The sequence below is a fragment of the Suricata suricatta genome, chromosome 10 (genome assembly GCF_006229205.1).
Source record: "Suricata suricatta isolate VVHF042 chromosome 10, meerkat_22Aug2017_6uvM2_HiC, whole genome shotgun sequence".
Lineage (NCBI taxonomy): Eukaryota > Metazoa > Chordata > Mammalia > Carnivora > Herpestidae > Suricata > Suricata suricatta.
In genome coordinates this window covers 90669123-90690250 of record NC_043709.1, presented here as the reverse complement: position 1 = coordinate 90690250, position 21128 = coordinate 90669123, and the positions used below count along the sequence as shown (strand labels likewise).

Genomic DNA, 21128 nt, shown 5'->3' with positions numbered 1-21128 from the left:
GAGACTACTCCACACAGTTTCCACAGTTTTATTCAGGGTAACTTATTGACAGGGGGTCGGGCCGGTAATGATGCTGCATAGCTAGTCACCCCAGAGTCCAGTCCACAGATTTTATAGAGCCAGGGATGTGCAGAGGGCACTGTGGTGATGCCAAAAGGTCCACCACTTGAGAGACCTCTGGGGCCACCTATGTACCAGAAAGGTGGGTGAAGAAACTATGTTATCTCTACAGCTTTAGGGAAGATCAGAGCATGCGTCCCTGCATTCTGGTAAGGGTGTACATTGACCTCCACGGGGGCCTGGAACACAGAGCCCTGAGGGAGCTCATCCACAGACGACAACAAGATGGAGGGCCAAAGATGGAGGCAGTTTTGTCAGCACTCTTACAGTGTCTGTGCTTCAGTTCATTTTAGAAGGAGGACAGTATTAGCACTTACCTCGTGCATTCTTGAGAGTATGTGATATACTTAGGACCATCCCTGATTTGTGATAAAATTTTTTAAATTGTGGCTAATATTATTACTATCTAGCTATCAGAGAACAATGAAATAAATGTGAAGCTTTCCATTTAAGAAAAAAAAGGTGTCTCAATTTTAGACACTTTGAGTGTCACAGAGTTGCTAAGCAAATCTTTGCAACAATTCCAAAATAACTTACCGCAGGGAGTAGGATGTGGATATTTCCAAACTAGAGAATTATGATACGTTTTGGTTGTCATTCATTCTCACCTCTGTCTAATATAACTGCAAAGTGGGGGGAAAAAGACATTACCATCACATGAAATGGATTTTCACTTTTTTTTAAACTAACTTTTTTGAGGTATTTGAGGCAATCAAAAACTTACACATAGGACTATTAAGATGATGGTTTGGTGTAAATATGACTTTATAATGGATGAAATAGCAAAAAAAAAAACACCTTGAAAAAGAATTATACTAATTATATTATCTATAATTGGGTGTCTACTATGTGCAGACTTTTTTATGTATTAGATTGAACCAAGTAACACTGCCAATATTTGACCTAAAAAAACAGCCATGGAATAAGGCTCAGCTTAAATACATTTTTTCCCATTCATCCAAGTTGTATAGCATTTTCATTTTTTCAGAAGGAAATCTGGGCTTAGAAAGATTAAGTGACTTTCCTAAACCACATGGTTATAAAGCAACAGCCTGGAGAGACAGGTCCAGGTTTGGGGGTTCATCTCAGTAGTGACTAATTCCAACATACTTTGAGTATTTCCTGTCATGTAAATAATAAAAGATGTAAGAAATATTTGTTATAGTAGATGAGAAACTGGGCAATAAGATATTAAATATTTTTTAATGTTTTATTTATTTTTGAGAGACAGAGAGACAGTGTGATCAGGGGAGAGTGAGAGAGAGGGAGACACAGAATCGGAAGCAGGCTCCAGGCTCTGAGCTGTGAGCACAGAGCCCGACGTGGGGCTCAACCCACAAACCGTGAGGTCATGACCTGAGCCGAAGTCGTACGGTTAACCAACTGAGCCACCCAGGCGCCCCTGTAAGATATTAAATATTTATAACAGGGTTAAATGTTTAGTGATTAGGCAGCATGAAGCACACCACTGTGTTAGCAGAAGACATGGATTAAAGATGTGAGTCCCGTGTTGCATAAAACCGAAGAACATATCCCTTCCAGTGTAATGAGGTGTTGTCATCTTTATTGATTTAGGTATCCTATTTACATTCTCTCTCCCTAATTCTCAAAGCTTATGATATTGCTATGCAAAGGGTATTTGTAATTTGTTTGCTTAACTTTTTAAGAGGCATCAAGAAAGGAAATATTGCCCATTTAGGGAGAGAATCTTCTTAGAGAAATCAAAGCAAAGACTTGGGGGAAGGGGCACTTGGTGGAATGCGCCCCTGGCTGGGGGTCAGGAGAGCAGAGCTCTTGCCCTACTTCTCTCTAATTGCTGTGAACCTTGGGTAAATCCCTCTCCTTTTCGAGGCTTCTGATTCTACTTATCTGAAATAAGATGGCTGGACCCGATGCTCTCTGAGGTTTCCTAGAGTTTTTATAATGTATTTATCTTGTAGAATTAGACCATTAATTATCTTTTAAGTTTATGCTTTGCAAGGTGTTAAGAAGAAATAAAGCAGTAAAATATGAAATAGCCTGTGATCAGAAATATTTTCCATATTTAACTACAGTTTATTTCCTATAGAAGTGTAAGCTCTGGTGGGGTATAGTAAAACCAGTATTGGACTAGTGTGCAAAAAATAGGTGGAAATTACTAAATACTTAAATATTTGTGGAAAATCAGATGTTATTTGCTATTCTCTATGTAGACCCAATTTTACTACTTGCTTAAGCTTTAGGACGAATGCGAACGTTTTGATTCATTCAGATCTGTAATATTATTTGGGGGACCTAGAAGTGTTGTAGTTGTTCTTATTGTTGTTTTAATTTTGCTTTTTACCTGTGTGCAGTGACATCTCAGGTTCATTTGGTTTTAGAGTTGCTTCTTGGCTTTCAACATCATGCTGGTAAAGGCAAGTAATAGGATAATCAGAGATTCACTCACATCCATTGCTTCTTCCTGTCAATATCCTAATTACCTCTCTAACCCATTTAGATGACTCAGAGTCAACGCCATGAATACTGATGATCAGAGAAGATGCCAGGGAGACAACTTATTGTAGTTTCAGACTGTCTTTCTGCTTTTCCCCTTCCTCCAGCTGAAAATGTAAAGGCACAAGTTAGAGAAGTCTGATCATCTAAAGGGATTTCATTAGCCTTTTAAAATATGACAGCCTAGTAGAATAGACAGCCTCCAAAAAGATGAATCTCTGACTTGCTAGACAGCATTTCTAATTATCAGCATTTTTTTCTGGTGCTTTAAGTTGTAACTGAGTATTTTCAAATAAATATTGCAAGAATATGGAATGTAGCATTATGTATTCACTTTTCAGTGAAATATATTCTTATTTATTTACATACAGCACATCCTATTTTAAATCTTGTATTTATAGAACATCAAAATTCACACATTTGACAGCGTAGTTTGTTCTGAAAAGACTTTTCCAAACCAGAGTATAGAGATTGAAATAAAAAAGTGACATTGACTGATGGTGAAAAGATCCTATTTTCCTTTAACATTGAACATTTCTATGTTACATGATATGGTTGTAGTAGGAATGGATTGTGGAATCAATTAATAATTATCCATAAAGATAGAAAAGAAGCATTTTTATTCTTTTAAGTTTATTTATTTTTGAGAGAGAGAGAGTGCAGAGGAGGGACAGAGAGAGAGATTCTCAAGCAAGATCCAGACTGCCAGCACAGAGCCTGATGTGAACCTTGAACTCATGAACCATGAGATCATGACCTATCCTGAAATCAATAGTCGGACCCTGAACCGAATGAACCACCCAGGTGCCCCAGAAGGGAAGTATTTTTAAATAAATATCCACTCATAATTAACAAACATATTATTAAGTCTCTACTATGTGTTGGTCTCTACTATGTGCAGAGAAATAAGCTAGTAGTAGCCTTGGTCCTTAGGAGCTTGCAATCTTTTGGGAGATATGCACAAAAAGGACAAAACAAGTCAGAAAATGGTGATCAACCCATAGTTGATATATATACAACAACAAAATAATGGGTGCATGGAAGAGGGAATTCTTTCCTGAGAACTAAGGAAGATATTCCAGAAGAGAAAACATCTGAGCTGAGTGTTGAAAGATACAGAGAATATTCCCAGATGCAGCAGGGTATATCACCCAGAGGAAATACCAGCAGGGGTTAAGAGAGTGTGTGGAGTGTTCAGGGAATGGTGGCCAGGCCAGAGCAGCTCTAGTGTAATGGCCAAGGTGAGCTGGGGCCCCACTGCACAGGCCATTCAGGGCAGATGATCGTCACTCCACAGCTAACCTGGTCCATCTGGGAGGCCGAATAGGTGTCCCTCTTCTCCCTCGGGCATCAAGTGCTTCCTTACGAAAGCTGCAGCCGTTCCACTAATGTTTAAGTTTGTGTTTTCCCAGTTACTAGAGATTATAATAAGGTTGAACTTTGGCTTGGCTTTCATTTTTCGTTGATTTATACCTTTCACCTATTTTTCCCATAATTCATTGCCATCTGCTTTTCGGCTTGTAGAAGCTCTTTACAAATACTGTTAGCTATCCTTTGTCATTTTTATGTTTTGCTTGTGCTTCTGTAGCATTTTGCCTCTTGGTTATTCTGTCTATGATTTTATCCTATACACAAGCTTTATTAAGTTCAGTTAACGCTATGTGACAGGCCTCTCCAGGGGGTGGGGGGGACCATGTGGCCCACCCACCTGCACTCCCCCCCACCAACGGCCTGTCGGCTAATGCCTTTTTTAAGCCTTGTTCCTTTCCTGCCACTTGTCTAGAGCCACGTCTCCGAGCAGCCTTCTGCCTTCAGTGCATCCCTCCTTTCTAACTTGTCACCTTCAAGTGTAATCACATCTTGAAAGTCATTCAATAAAGAAGGAAAAACTGGGCATACTAAAAAAAAAATAAAAATGTTAACACATTTATTCTTCACAACAACTCTACAGGAAAGGTATGACTATCCCCAAATCACAAGTAAGGAGGCTGAGCCACATAGAGCGGTTACGTAATTTGTTGGTATGTGTGAGTCCAGGAAACGGTCCAGTGCCCAGGCTTGGAGCCTCTGCTAAGCTGCTTTCTTTAAAATTTGATCACTTTGCAAATTTATGTTGTGTACAATTGGAGGTAGAAATCTTTTCTTCTCAAGTGTTATATCATTTGTTGTACTAGCCACTATTTACTTGCTTGATTTGGAATACTGAATGTATTCTAAAATAGATGTTGATATACACATGGGTTTCTTTATAGCTCCTTGATTCTGTTTTGTTGTTAAATTGTTCATTCCTCCACTGATACTGCATTATTCTAATTGTAACTAACTTAACAGCACTGGTGCTGATCAATGTTAGAGGAAGTGTCCTCTTTTATCAAATGTCACTCTTCCTACGCATTTACCCCTCCAAAAAATATATATAGAACCAGCTTCTTAAATTCTATAAGCTATGGGGAGGTGGATTTTGACTTATGATACAATGTACATTTCAATTAATTTGAAAAAAACTGACATCATCAAAATGGTTGTCTTTTTCATACTAGAATGTAGTGTGTTGTCATTTATTGAAGTCTTTCTTATTGATGTGGGAAACAAAGGCAGAAGGAAATGGCAAATAAAATTAATTTCCTTATAACGTGCAGCCCTTACGCAAATACTTCAGGCAGGCAGAGTAAAACGTTTCTCAAGGAGCTCCCTACTATCTTAATGCCAATGCTCTGTTGGAGAGAAAGACAATCTTAGTTTGACAATAGCTAGGCCTCCAATATCCTGTGAGTCTTTTTTAGCGAATGAAAATCTCACTGGAGACTTCCCCTGGACTTCACCACCCCAGCCCCATAGTACATATCGTTTCCTCCTGGTCCCTGGGCAGCTCTTCCTGCCCACAGGTCCTGTCCCAGAGCTCTAATAAAATCAGTTTTTGCACCAAAGACATCTTCAAGAATTCGTTCTTGTTCGTCAGCCCCGGTCCCCTTGAACCTTACTGTCACCCCAAAACCTCATCTTTATACTTCACACCATTTTTATACTTTTCTTCTATAAGGTCTTATACGATATTTGCTGAGCTTAATTCTGAGGCTTATTTTTTCACTGTTTTCCACTTTTAATGAGATCTCAAATCCCATTAAAATTTCTAATTGGATCCTGATGATGTATTGAAAAACTATTAGTATTTGCATGTATTTCTTGCATATAATCAGTGCATTAAATTCTTATATTAGTTTTAGTAATTCTTTAATTAGTTATCTTGGAATGTTTCTTGGACAGTCATACCTATGAAAATTGTAAGCTTTATCTCTTCTTCTGCAATATTTACTACACTTTTAAATTATATGGTCTCCTTTGTAGGTATATAATGAGAACTATTGGTGATAATGTTCTTAATTTTCTAGTTCCCGGTTTTAATTGAAGTTCTTCCGATGTTTTGTCATTAAGATGTTCTTACAGAGAAGTTTGTTTTTATTCCTAGAATACTTTATTTCACCCTCACATTTAAATGACACTCTGACCAGTATAGGACTTTAGGTTCCCAATGCTTTGTCTCAACTTTCCACCTCTTTCCAAACGTAGCATCCTGTGTTTCAGAGAAGCCTGATGCCAGTGTGAGAGTCATCCCATTGTGGTGACTCATTTAGGGTTCTTCACACCTTTCCATGGTCTTTCTAGAACTGTCATCTTTGAAGTTCAAAGGTTTTATCTCAGTTTCATCTAAAAATATATAGATTTGGAGTTAAGGTGGCTAGACAAGGTACCAGACACTCTGTCCAATTTAATTTCAGGTAAACAATAAGCTAACACTCTCTTTTTCTGCCTCAGATGTATGTATTTTTATTTGCTAAATCTTATAATACTTACAGGGGATTTATTATTATTATTATTATTATTATTATTACTTTATTATGCTTGGTAGTTTGTGAGCTTTTATGAAGTAAAGTTCTTTTTCAGCTCAGAGAAATATTTTTTGTTATTTCTTTAATACTTTGTACTATGTCAGAAAACTGCTTCTTCAAATCATTGTATATATTGGATATAATGCTACCTTTATCCCCCAAACAAGCTGTTCTTAATTTGGTTGTGTGTCTTGGCTCTTAGATGTTCACATGATAAACTAGAACAAAAATGGTAGGGATGGTTTTCTCCTTCAGACTCTTGTTTTCTGGAAAAATGGATATTGGATATCCTGAATTTATTCTCTATTTCTCATAAATTTTCTATTACATTTATATTTTTTGTCTTTTATGCCTTATGTTTTGGGAGATGTTGTCAGCCAAATTAATTCTATTATTTAGACTTTTCATTAAAGTATTACATTTAAGCTATCATGGTTTTAATTTCTAAGAATGTTTTCTTGATCTCAGACTATTCCTTTATCATAGCAATTTGTTCTTCCTCTATGACTTTTTGAATTCTCGTCTGTTGCATTATTTTTGGGTTCCTCTAAGATTAGTTCTGTTTAATCAACCTTCTCCTTGTATACGAAGATTTTAGTTTCCCTCAGTTTCTGGTGGTCTCTGGTTATCCATTCTTATTTGTACACATTCATGCTTAAAATGAAAGATTGGACTTACCAGTATAGGTAACTAGCGTGGTTCTCACAATTGCTATAAAAATCCGTTTTGCAATAAGCCTCTCCCCTGAATAGGAGAGGGAGTTTTAAGGTTTTTAGGAATGGGGTCTGGGTATGGTGGATTTCTTTTGTTTTACAAGCAGGAGGAGGCAGACAATTTGGACGCTTTCTTTACTGTCTAAGCGAGTGTTCCTCTGGGTAGCGCTTTTAAGATCAAGTGCTTTAACAAAGGACCGAATGAAATTTGAAGACAACCACATCATTGTTTCTAGAACAAGCTGATTCGGAGCCATTACTCTAAATGATTCTGTTGCAAGGGTGCATGATACTTAAAATAACATGGTGATCCTTAGCACACTCACTGTGTACTCAGCATGGTCTCCAAAAGGCAGGGGAAGGCAGACAGATCAGGCATCGTGTTATTTTCCATCTGTGGGAGTAGAGTCTCTTCTCTTGATAGTCAACATAGCAAATATTTAGTGGTCAAATCAAAAATACCAAAACTTACTGTAATACAGTTGTTTCTTATAAAAGGATTATATATGGAAGTCAAGCCAAAGTTCTGATAAGAGTGTGAATGCACTTTCAAATATTTTGCTGTCAGAGTTGGACTACCCCACACTTCTAAACTACATAGTGCAGTTTACTTGCTATGGAGATTAAAACACACACAATGTTTTAAGTTTAAATTTATTTCATGCAATTACTTTCCTTCCTTAGTTTTGTCTTTTTTTAAAACAAAATTTTCAAATTCACAATACATTCTGAGTATTTCTGTCAAGCTGAGATGGTGTTTTGTGACATCAAAGACTAGAAACCTTACATCTTTCTACTTGCTGTCATTAGGGTATGGCCCACCTGTTAATGGTTCAAAAGGAAGCTCCAGCCATCATTCTACAATCTAAGCACTAAAGTGGAGGAAGAAGATAGGAAAAGATAAAGGGTACATGCTGCTTGTCTTTATGGAAATTTCTCAATACCTACATTGACCTTATTACCACTGAATGGAATTCAGTCTCATGGCACACCTTGCTGCAAGGGAAGCTGGGAAAGGTAGTCCTTATTCCAGGTGACCATGTGCCCAGTTAAAAATTGAAGATCTGTGTTCCAGATTCAAGGAAACTAAAGGGACATAACAACTATATGCATGTGTGATTCTGAATTAGATTCTGGACATGAAAAATAATATGTTATAGGAAATATTATTAGAACAATGGGTGAACTTGAAATTTGGGCTGAGTTTTATATAAGAGTAATAGTAAATGCCCTAAACTTGAAAAGTATGTTGTGGTTATATAAAAGAATATCCTTGTTCTTAGTAAATATAGGACATGTTAAGGAGTATGGGGTCATGATTTATGGAACTTACTCTCAAATGGTTTAAATTTATTAAATATATTTTATAAAGAAAAAAATATATTTTTTTTTACATGGATGGATGAATGGACAGATAAAGAGACAGAACAAATGAAACAAAATGCAAAATGTTAGCAATTGATACATCTAGGCAAATGGTCTTGGGATTCCTTTGTACTATGCTTGTAACCTTTTAATAAAATTATTATTATAATAAAGTTTTTTAAAACCAAGGGTTCTAAGAAAAACTTCATTAGATTTAGGTTTGACTTAATGCCAAATAATAAAGACGTTCACATTCCTGCTGCCAGGGACTCAGGCTCCTTCTATCTTGTTTCTTCATTCATGGCTTCCATTTTCTTCTTTTTCTTCTTCTTTTTTAATATAGTTTATTGTCAAGTTGGTTTCATATAACACCCAATGCTCGTCCCAACAAGTGCCCTCCTCCATGCCCATCATCCATTTTTCCCTCCCCCCATCCCTGTCAACCCTCAGTTTGTTCTCAGTATTTAAGAGTCTCTTGTGGTTTGTCTCCCTCCCTCTCCTTAACTATTTTTCCCCTTCCCCTCCCCTTGGTTCTTTCTTAAGTTTCTCTTGTTCTACATAGGAGTGAAAACACATGGTATCTGTCTTTCTCTGCCTGACTTATTTCACTTACATAATACCCCGAGCTCCATCCACATTGCTACAAATGGCCAGATTTCATTCTTTCTCATTGCATCACTTCCATTTTTCATAGTCACCTCATGATCTAAGATAAATGCTGGAATTTCCGCATGCCCATTCACATTTCCACCAGAAGACAGGAGAAGCTCATTGAAAAAAAGCACACTCCTCTCCTTTAAAAACACTTTGTAAGTGGTGCACTTTTCTCTTCCATCCCAGTAACCAGGAATTGGTCCTATAAGCACATATGGCTACACAGAAAGCTGGTAAACGCAATCTTACTTCTCCAAATTCATATACCCACTAAAAATCAAGAATTATTGTAGAAATTGGATATCGAGGATAATAAGGAGTATCTGACACACCATCTGAACAGGTCAGTTCAGATTTTTTCAAGTTGTTTTGAATCTCATGAATCTCTCATTCATTCCTTTGTTCATTCCGAAGAGATCTCTTGAGGGCTTACCGTGTACCAGGCACTGTACAAGGATTTGAGATCAACATGATAAGAACATACACATGCTCCAGCTTAGAGGATGCGCAGGGATAAACTATTCAAAGAAGGGGTTGGAGCAGGAAAACCACTTAGAGAAGAGAGCACACGTACAAATCTCAAGGTGGGAGGGAGAATATTTCAGTTAAAGGAACTTACAGATCTGTCTGGCTGGAATATAGGAAAGTAAGATGGCTTGTGGGAAGAGATGAAGCTGGAAAGATTATCAAGGTTAAAATGATGTGGGCACAAAGGCAGACCATCTAGAGTTACTTCTGTCTGTATCCCAGGAGTTCCAGAAATCCAGGGAAGGGTTCAAGGCGGAAAGCAACATGACCAATTTTTTATATACTAGAAAGATTTTTGGAATACAATGTAGAGACTAGTTAGAAAAGCATGAAAGGATAATACACTCTAGAAATCTATGCAAAATAAGGAAATTTGGGCAGAATCAGACATGTTCCGGAGATAAAAACCACAGGACATGATAAGTTAGATTTGGTAAGTGAAGGTGAGGACGAAGAGAAATTGAAGATAACCCCAACTGTACATTTCCAGATAGATGGTAGAACATTTTCTGAAATGGGATAATACCAAATGCAGATTAAGGTTACGGGCAAGGTGTTGATTTTTCGTTTGCTTTAAGAGCCTTGAGTTTGAAATGTCTTTCAGACGTTCGAGCAGGAATTTCAGGGAGGCAGTTAAATATGCAGGTCTGGGGCTCAGAGGTGTCAGGATCAGAAAAACAGATTCTGGTTGTTGTTGTTGTTGTTGTTGTTGTTGTTTTTTGAGAGACAGAGAGACAGTGTGAGCAGAGGACAGTCAGAGAGAGAGAGAGAGAGAGAGATACAGAATCCGAAGCAGGCTCCAGGCTCTGAGCTGTCAACACAGAGCCCGATGCGGGGCTCGAACCCGCAAACCATGAGATCATGACCTGAGCCGAAGTCAGATGCTGAACCGACTGAGCTACCCAGGTACCCCCAGAAAAACAGATTCTAGAGTGTTTGACACACAGATAGTTGGTAAATAATCCACAGTCCCAGATGTGATCACCTAAGGAGATAACAGAAGGGGAAAAAGTGAGAATTGGGAACTTGAATATAAATAAATAATAAAACAAGCAAAAGGAAGATGGCAGGGGGAGGCAAAGAAGACAGAGGTCAGGTGGAAGACGAGCCAGGAGTTTGTAGTGTGATAGAAGCCAAAGGAAGAGCACTCAGGAACATTAAATAGAATCAGATTCTGCAGAGAAATCAAGGAAGGACAGTAAGTCAAATTTCAGACAAAAGGGCTCTGAAATGTTACTGCAAGATAAGAGGTGACAAATACCTCTTTCAGCCAGTGGGGGATGGGATGGGGTGTGTGTGTGTTATGTGTTAATATTGGAACCTCTCTAAAGCCAATTCTCCAATGATTCTAATAAAGATTTAGCTTTGTTGAGGATAGCATTTAAAAAATTTTTTAATCTTTATTTATTTTTGAGAGAAAGGGCACAAGCAAGGGAGGAACAGAGAGAGGCACACACAGAATCGGAAGCGGGTTCCAGACTCCGAGCTCTCAGCACAGAGCCCGAGGTGGGGCTCCAACTCATGAAGCCTGAGACCATGACCTGAGCCCAAGCTGGATGCTTAGCTGACTGAGGTACCCAGGTGCCCCAGCTTTTTCATTGAATATATGGAAATAGTGAAGTCATTATTTTCTTAAATTACTCAGTATTCTGATGTCGGCTTCCATAAAATAATATTGAAACAATTTATGAACTTCCTGTCACTGTGGTTAAACATCTGCCTTTGGCTCAGGGCATGATCTTGCAGTTCGGGAAGTCGAGCCCCACATCAGGCTCTGTGGTGACAGCTCAGACAAATGGCTACGTTTTTCAGTCCTAGGGCAAAATGCCCTACATATTTGGTTGTGGAGCCACTAGTTAGTTCTTGACTAAAAAAGTGGATATTTCCTTCAGGGACACTGCCTAGATAGCACATTAGACTCTAAAAACCAAAATTATGGCCTACTAAGACTTTGCTTTCAATCTCCCAAAGAAGAGTTGGGTTTGAGAAAGGGGAATCGTCACGATCACCCCTCATCATCTCAGAAGGGATTAATTATTTATTGCACTCACATTGGAAGAGTTGGCCTTCAGAAATTGTACCTTTGGAAAACCATGAAATTCACCTAATTATTTCTCTCCACTCAAAACATCATAAAGTATTTCATTTTCTTTCACTTAAGTTTCTCAAAGGTTTTACAATAAGGAGCCATGTTAAGTGATCTCTTTTTAAAATTAAAATATTTTAACTGCCAAACTGAAAGAGACTTATAGTTGTCTTAACAAGTACTTATAATTTAAAATTTTTAAATATTTATTTATTCTTTGAGAGAGAGAGAGAGAGAAAGAGCATAAGCAAGGGAGGGGCAGAGAGAGGAAGACAGAACCTGAAGCAGGTTCCAGGCTCTGAGCTGTCACCACAAAGCCTGATGTGGGGTTCGATTTCCCGAACTGCAAGATCATGCCCTGACTGAGCCACCCAAGCGCCCCTCGAGTACTTAAATTTTTAGTGGATCTAATCGTTGCTATCATTTAATGAAATGGGTCTTAGATGGATACATTATCAAAACACATGAAAATACAATAAGAACCTCATGATGTTTCTATGTTACTATGAATTCAGATAATTTTCAAAGGGATTATTTCTCTTTTATTTGGCTTTTTACTGCAGAATGAAAAGTATTAATATTAGAAAAGCTTTGAGTTAGGTGTTCTACTCTTCACCAAAAAAGTATTATTTCAATAACTGTTCGCTAATGTTTAATCATTCCTTTTAAACCTACTTCCTCCACCTAGAGACCCGTGTGCCATTCTCTCCCTGTCCATGCTGCATGTGGCCAACCACATAGCAATCTTAGCTAATATTCTGTGACCATGAAAACTCATTTCGTGTTTAAAATAATGTTCATTGTGATCTTGAACAAAGCACCTTATTTTTTTCTTATTTCATGACAAAATGTTGTCCTGTATATTGTTTCAGAATCCTCCCAAATCCTCTGTCCATTTGCTGAACACACATAGCTGGTGTCTGGGTCCCTGTGCAGCCACTGCATTTCCTGTGTGCGCCTGTATCACAAGTCCTTCTTTTTACCCAGTTTACACAAAGCTTGCTTATTTGAAAATGAATGGTGCCATACAAATGTCTTTCACAGAGACACCTGGATAGCTCAGTCTAGTAAGCTGAGCTGCCTATTCTTGGCTTCAGCTCAGGTCATGGTCTCACAGTTCGTGAGGTCAAGCCTGGCATCAGGCTCTACTCTTGGAGCTTGCTTGGGATTCTCTGCCTCTCCCCCACTTCCCCTCTCTCCTTCTCTTTCTCTCTCAAAATAAATTTAAAAACTTTAAAAAAAGTCCTTTACACAACTATTTCCTTTATTTCTATTATAAATTCTACCAAAGTTTAGCATAACTGCTAGACTTCGAACAACTTAAAAATGCTTGTCTGGGGGCACCTGAGTGGCTCAGTTGGTTAAGCTAATGACTCTTGACTTCAGCTCAGGTTATGATCTCATGTTTTGAGGCTGAGCCTTTCATTGGGCTCTGTGCTGACAGCACGGAGCCTGCTTGGGTTCCTCTCTCTCCTTCTCTCTCTGTCCCTCCCTCACTGGCACATACACTCTCTTGCTCAAATAAACATTTAAAAAAATGATTGCTTTATCAGGTGAAAACTAGATGTAGACCCAAATGAAATAAATACCTTATATTCAGATCACAAATTTCCCATTTCATATTAGTTTCAAGATATATTTTGGTCTCTATTCAGCATTTTTAGTTTTGGTCCACAGACAACTAAGTAACATGAAAAGTCAATTGGTTTTGGTGGCATATCTTTCATACAAGTAATGGTAAAGAAACTGAGGGCAAGTAAGTGCTTTATTTTCTCTCAAGTAAATAGTAAAGTAGCAAAGATCAGTATTTCCTGGAAGAGGGGAACACTTTTTGCATGGGATCTGCAAATCCATTTGAGCATCAAGCATTGTTCACAGAAATATAAGAGCTATTACTGGTTTCCCTGCTTTTCAAAGTTCAAGTTTTATTGTTGAAAGTGCCGCTATCAACATTGGGATGCATGTGCCCCTATGCATCAGCACTTCTGTATCCCTTGGGTAGATCCCTGGCAGCGCTATTGCAGGGTCGTATGGAGCCTACATGTCCATCAACTGATGAGTGGATCAAGAAGATGTGGTTTATATATACAATGGAATACTACATGGCAAGGAGAAAGAATGAAATCTGGCCATTTGTAGCAAAGTGGATGAACCTTGAGGGTGTCATGCTAAGTGAAATAAGTCAGGCAGAGAAGGACAGACACTACATGTTTGCACTCATAGATCTAACAGGGGACCATGGGAAAGGGGAAAGGGGGGAAAAGAGTTGGGGAGAGGGAGTGAGGCAAATCTTGAGAGACCTTTGAATGCTGAGAACAAACTGAGGGCTGAAGAGGAAGGGGGGAAGGGAAAGGGGGTGTGATGGACATGGAGGAAGGCACTGTGGGAAAGAGCACTGAGTGTTATATGGAAACCAACTTGGTGATAAACTATTTTTTAAAAAATGTTTAAGTTTTGCCACTTTGCTTCTGCAAAAGACCTACATTAGTACCTGTTTTCTCTAACCAAAGGAGGTTTAAAGAGAATTTTCCTTTTTCAAAAAAAAATTGGCAGAAAGCAAAAATTAGCATTCAGTGTTTGTTTTGCGGTGGTCTGCTGTAGAGGCAGTGCCTGCTCCCCCCCATTATCTAGAAGGGCCCCGCCAAGTTTCTTCCCCGGGAGCCACACTCAGCACATCAGTGTCAAGCCGCCAGAGCTTTGAACAGTATCTGTGACCATCTGTCCTTTATCTCCATTTATTTTTGTGCATCCATTAGCAAGATGTGTCCTGAGGTATCAGAGAAGCCTAAGAGAGGTTGTTTTGGGGGTCAGGGAATGCTCAAAAAAAATCTCCATACAAATTAATGCTAATTGCTTCTTCACTTGATGCTATTTTGGCTAAGGAAAGGTTTCATAGGAATGCTCTACTTTTGGAAAGCATGGAAACCAGAGTCCCTAGGTTCTCTCTAACTCAACTGCCATAATCAGAAAAGATCTGATCAGCTTATTCAATCACTGTCATATACAGAGCACTTCCCATAACCATAACTTGTAGATAGGAAGCTGAAATGAGGTTATAGACCTTCTCAACTATTGGAGGATAAGAGTAATTGTAAGCATCAAAAATATAACAGACCTTTCAGAAGTATGTGAACCTAACCATTCAAATAATGGCTCCTAAGACATGATTTTATATGTTTTGGGAGAGTTTTACAAAATACAGTTTTCATCTTCCTTAAAAACTAAAGCAAGAAAAACTATAAGAATTTTTGTCTAACTGAACGGACATGACACATGCAGTCTCTGCTTGGTTAGTATGGTGTCATTCTTTCACAAAGAATTTACTGATTACTGTTAACACCGATGTAGCTTTGCACTGCAGGGATATACATCTGTGGCTCTTTTGAAATTTCAGCTAAGGTTGACCATAGTTTCTTAGTGAATGAATTAGCAAAGCATCTCTTTTTCTTCTTGTCAATCTCTTTATATAATTCCTCTTTACCTTGGGGCACCTGGGTGGCTCAGTCAGTTAAGGGTCACACTTCGACTCAGGTCATGATCTCACAGCTTGTGGGTTCGAGTCCTGCATCGGGCTCTGTGCTGACAGCTCAGAACCTAGAGCCTGCTTCAGATTCTGTGTCTCCCTCTCTCTGCCCCTGTCCCTCCCCCACTAATTCTCCCTCTCTTTCTCTCTCTCTCTCTCTCTCTCTCTCTCTCTCTCTCTCCCTCTGTCTCTCCTTCAAAAATGAATAAACATTAAAAAAATTCCTCTTTACCTCTATCAATTTTTCTCTTTCCTTCATATTCCCTACTGTTTCTTCTCTGTCCTGATTCAGAATTTCTGAGAAAAGTTGGTCTGGAGTAAGCAGCATTCCAAAGTTAAAAGAAATAACTAGGCCATAGTGAGAAATAATGACTCAGTAACATGAGAAGTAGAATATGTGTTTCCAAAATACTAACCCATAAAACCCCAGATTTTAGTTGCTAGGTCATTGAAAATATTCCCACCAGCCAGTTGTTGGCTCAGGCTATGATTGCTGGATCCAGCAAGTGCCCAGTGGTTACCTGAGTGATGGACTTATGATCGATATTGTTTCCTTTGTTGTTAATGTTTTCTAATTTATTGAACTTAATTTTGGCATCATGATCATGTATCTTTTTATTAAAATATTAGGACTCGTGGGGGCACCTGGGTGGCTGAGTCAGTTGAGTGTCCGACTTTGGCTCAGGTCATGATCTCACAGTTTCTGGGTTCAGCCCCTCGTCAAGCTCTGTGCTGACAGCTCGGAGCCTGGAGCCTGCTTCAGATTCTGTCTGCTTCCTCCTGCCCCTCCCTTGCTCGCACTCTGTCTCTGTCTCTCAAAAATAAATAAAAATATTTAAAAGACTAAAAAAATTAGGACTCATGGAAAGGATTATTTTTTAATTTATCATCTGTTATATCTGTTCAATATTTTTATACTGCAATTCAGGGTCTACTACTGTGTCTTAGTGTGCTATGATAAGTGGCTGGTTAGGAGCCCCCATAAATGCAGAGCACAGCCTTCGAATGTGACAAAACATAGGTACCCGAATGGAAGGGCTGAAGTTAATTGGCTTTTACTTTCAAAGTATCTAGTTTCAAAGATGCATTTTGTTGAATATTAGCAATTTCGAATGGCTTAACCTAATACTAAATGGGATCTGTCTAAGCAGGATTTCCTCTCTCCCTGTTCTAACTTACAATTAGCCACATGCCCGTAACCAATGGATAATCGTTACTTTTCTCTATTTCACAAAATATACTTTGGTATCTCCACTTAGGGGGAAAACTGTTTCACTAAAATGAACCAATTTGAGCTGACATGAACAACAAGTTCTGCAAATGTCTTCTTGGTTTCTGCATTGTAAGTTTTCCTCAATAAATTAATCCTTATCTCCTTAGGGCAGGCTTTTGACACGCCTGAAACAAAACTCAGCCAAACGTCAAAATAGGAGGGACAGAAACAGCTCAACTGAAACGTATCAGCCAAATCCAACTTGGGGGAATTTCTTTATCTGGGACAGAGAGCACTTATGAAATTTAATATTGGTAAAGTAGAACTGGTAGCATGTTAACCAAAAGTACTAAACACATTGGTTATTGAAATAGTGCTCTAATGCCTCATTAATATGGTGTCAGGCAGTCTAGAATAATGCATAATAACAGTGCACATCCTCGGTAGGTTATTCTACTGTTCTTCAAATTGAAAAGCAATAAGTTATCTGAAATTTTGAGGTTTTCTATCTTAAATTATATAAGTTTATGCTACTTGAGGCTTAAATTTTACTAATATGCCCACACTTCTGTAATTAAAATCTTCTGGTCAGGGTAAAGAGCATTATTAGAAGTAGAATAAAGTGTGTGTGTGTGTGTGTACTTATTTATTGATATGGTTTAACATATAAAAGTAATATACTGTTTATATGTAATTATGTATATGCATGCTTTTCAAAACATTCTAGTCTCATTCCCTGTCCACCAAAGAAATGAGGGGTAAAGGGGCCTCACAATGTCTTCAGAGCAGGAAGTGCTGAAGTTGCTAAAATAATGGGCCAAGAAGCAAAGTAAGAGAAAATGCCTGAGGTGCCACCAAGGCCTGTCTCGTTACACCGAGGAGCAGTGTTTAAGGGACAGGCGCGCCTGGGAACTTGGAAAGAACAGGCTACGTTGCACTTCCGTATTTTTCTCTCTCTTCCCACCAGAAGACAAAACAGCAACAACACCCTAGAAAGGAACACCTGCAAGGACCCTACATTACTCATGTCTGGGATAATGACCGTGCATCATCTGGCCCCCGCTTTCCTGCATGTTGACACCCAGGCCCAACCCCCAGTTACTCGGTTGGTATTTGCTTCTTGCAGCCTGTATTCAGCATATGAACCACCAAGGCCCCAGCAGAGGGCTGCCAAAAAAGCCTAAGATTTTGGCTAGAGAACCAGCCTTATGGGCCAGTGGTTGGTTCTTGCCTACAACCCATAGTGGCAAGTGAAATAGAATGACAACAAATGGCTATGCTTTTCTCTTTGTTAATGGGTTTTAGGGGAGAAAGGCAGTAGAAAGTATAAATGTCATAAAAGAATGAATATTCAGGCCCAAAATTGTGCTTTAGTAAATTAAAAAAAATCACAGCAGTTCTCATTGTGCAATTCCAGCCCATTTGTGGAGAATAAAGAAAACAAAGCACTGTGAATGAAAGGCAAGATCTCAAGCCCAGCCCAGCAGGAATCTGCCACCTTCTGCTTTCACTGCTACTGCATTTAGGAATCTAGCTGTTTTACCATTGGCCTTCCCAGACTTCACTTGACCTCCAGCAAGATAAATGGAGACGTTTTGGATGAGCAAGGCAGCACTAACACAGAATTAACTCTAGGAATAAGAGAACACACCCCACGATGAAGGATTTACTAGATTTAAAAACAGTTAGTGAATTCCTGGTGGAATTCTTGAAGGACGCATTGAATCACAAATTGATTCTTGAATTTGCCACTCACCTATGCCTTGTAACTATTATTCTCCACACATGAACAATCTAGGAAGCAGAATTTTTGAGAGGCAACCTTACCAGCTCCGTAAGTGGGTTGCATCTTATTGTCTTCAAACAAAAAGGACAATTATAGCTGTATTGCATTTCTGGTTCTTTTGAAACTGATGGTTCAATGTCTTATGTCAGGTTCATTTCAAAAAGATTGTGATTTATCAGGGAGAAATTGCAGATTTCATGTCAGTCTTCTCAGGAGAAGTTTATTGTATTTTGAAGTATAATTCCAGTCGAGCTGTGTCGCAAACAAGTGAAAATTGCTTCTCCTGTCGTTGAGATAAAGGATGATTTCAGTTTTCAAGAATTCCAAGTTGTGTTCACTTGTGTCCACTGTACCGATGGAGTCACAAATCTGCACCAATGCTTCAGAAATTAAAAATACTCTGAAACTTGAAGTACATATCACTTCTTTAGCCTATAAGGTAGTGAAATGCCAAATGTTACATGCACATGTACATCCCCTGCTTAGAACACCCCGATATAACGTGGTTCCAATATATGTTTAAAAGGATGTTTTCTAGTGCTGTGAATGTTCTTCATGGGATCGTATGCACAAGAATCCATCCAGGGTTATGGTTTCGTGTATTCGCTCTCCCCCTGCCAAGCAAAAAGCATTGGTTTTGAAGGGACGGTGGTAAGGAATGAGAATGGACACCACTTGCCTGCACTTGAATGATAGGTTCTCATCAAACACTCGTTTGAGGGGCACCTGGGTGGTTCAGTCGATTAAGTGTCCGACTCTTGATTTCAGCTTAGAGCATGACGCCAGAGTCATGGAACTGAGCCCCACTTGGACTTTCATTGGTGTGGAGCCTGCTTGGGATTCTCTCTTGCCCCTTCTCTCTCTGCCCCTTCCCCACTTGTGCTCTCTCCCTCAAAATAAACAAACAAATATTAAATAAAAAAAGCAAAATATTGTCAAACAATTGTTTCCTGTCAACAGTGGTCCGGTTTTTAGCCTGGCATTCAAGGCTTGTTTCCATTTGCTCTGGTCTAATTACCCTTTTGCATTGTCTCTCACTGCTTTTTCTTGTGCACCGAGTGCTATCACTGAATAAAACTTCTGAACTTATCTGAAAGAGTCCTATTCTTCCACTATCTCTAACAAACTTTCCTCACCATTTTCACCAGCCTGAAGGATCAGACTAGGTCACTTCGAAGATCCCTTCTAATTTTAAATGTGATGACTTATGATTCAAGGAAGTATCAGTTCTTTTATGAAATAATCTTTGATTCCCCCCAGGCTGAATACAGTGTCTCTTGTTTACTTCCCCACTCTTATTGTCCCCCCTCCCCCATTCTGTATATTACCAATCTGTATCCATGCTCATATCTTCTGCTGTATTTGCAAGTTCTCTGTGCAATGCTGCGTTATTTTACCTTGTGTCTCCTACAGCCCCATGACGGTACCCGGCTTTCAGGATATTGCCTCTTATTATTGAACTGCAGCAAGTTACTGAGCAATATCCCTGCCAGTTTTATATAATGGCTGATTTGCCAGCTTTTCCTCGCCTGTGTATTGGAAGCCCTCAGCCTGAAGTAGCTGAGGGAGATGGCTGTCTTCTGGTCCTAATTCAGATCCTCTCTGCCTTTGCCATCTCAGCCCTTCTCCGCCTGTGTCAACCATAATGATGTGACCGCCGTAGGGAAAGCTTGCTGTTACACAAAGTACACCAATTTTAAGTCTCTCTGTCCATAATTGTTCAATTTAGTTCTTAAAGTCCGAGCTTTCTGCCTCTGTCACATGGAGTTCATCAAATCTACCTGCTGTTCTTTCCAGATCTAAATCTGGTACACAATCCACACACCCCTGGAAACATGCAGGTGCACTATTCTTTTCTGACTCTTTGATAGACCATTTCCGTGTGTAAAGAATTATATTTAACTGCCCAACATAGAAGTGGCTTATAAACTTTCCAGACCTGGAATGAGAAAAAGAATATTTAGTTCCAAGGCTTAAAGATTCACTCACATGATTTCCAAGCACACATTCCTCTAATGCTTTGAACACCTACTGTGCAACAGAGTTTCCATGCATATTATCTTACTAGCTTTTTAAAATAATTATAAGCATAAAGTTGACAAAAACTGGAGTTTAAAGTATACAATTGAGTAAAATTAAGGCTCGGAATCTTTAAAGGGCTAACATAGGTCATAAAGCTGGTAACAGGATTTGAACTGAGGCACCTAAAGCAGAGTCTTGTGCTCCCCAGGCGACACCAGGATGTCATGGAGATTTGTTAACTGTGATTGCACATGAGTAGTGCTTCGCCTGGTGCATCTATTTAGAGCCTCTGAGCCTCGTGTGTGGTGCTCCAGTGGTGGGAACCACCCTTTCCTGGTGATGACTTCACAATGGAGTATCAGCAAACCGCCTTGTCCCCTCAGGGACCTGTTGCACACTGCAAATGCCTCCAAGTTAGCAGAACTGACTTTTCAAGTTCTGCTTAACCTAGATGGCTCCTGGCTTTGTTGATTAGCTAGTCATGCCTGTAACCAGGGAGTAAAAACTAAAAAATGAGGACTTACCATGCAGTGTGTTCTGTGGACCAGCAGCATTAGCAACATCTGGGAGCTTGTTAGAAAAGAAGAATCTTGGCTCCCTCCCAGACCACCTGAACTCATATACCTTTCAAGTTTGCCTTACTCTAGGGGCATCTGGGTGGCTCAGTAGGTTAAGCGTCCAATTCTGACTCAGATCATGATCTCGTGGTTTGTGAGTTCGAGCCCCAAATCGGACTCTGGGCTGACAGCTTAGAGC

The 21128-nt window shown here is 39.2% G+C and overlaps 1 protein-coding gene and 1 long non-coding RNA gene across 3 annotated transcripts in view; one reads left to right on the top strand and one right to left on the bottom strand.

The window, feature by feature from the left end:
- Positions 1-21128, top strand: part of PTPRO (protein tyrosine phosphatase receptor type O) — a 239483-nt gene that overhangs the window by 93941 nt on the left and 124414 nt on the right. The gene's annotated exons all lie outside the window — the stretch shown is intronic.
- Positions 18544-20657, bottom strand: LOC115305430. The gene is made up of 2 exons (XR_003914780.1): positions 20340-20657; positions 18544-18756 (listed from the first exon to the last, which is right to left on the bottom strand). It is a non-coding gene; the product is annotated as an uncharacterized LOC115305430 (long non-coding RNA).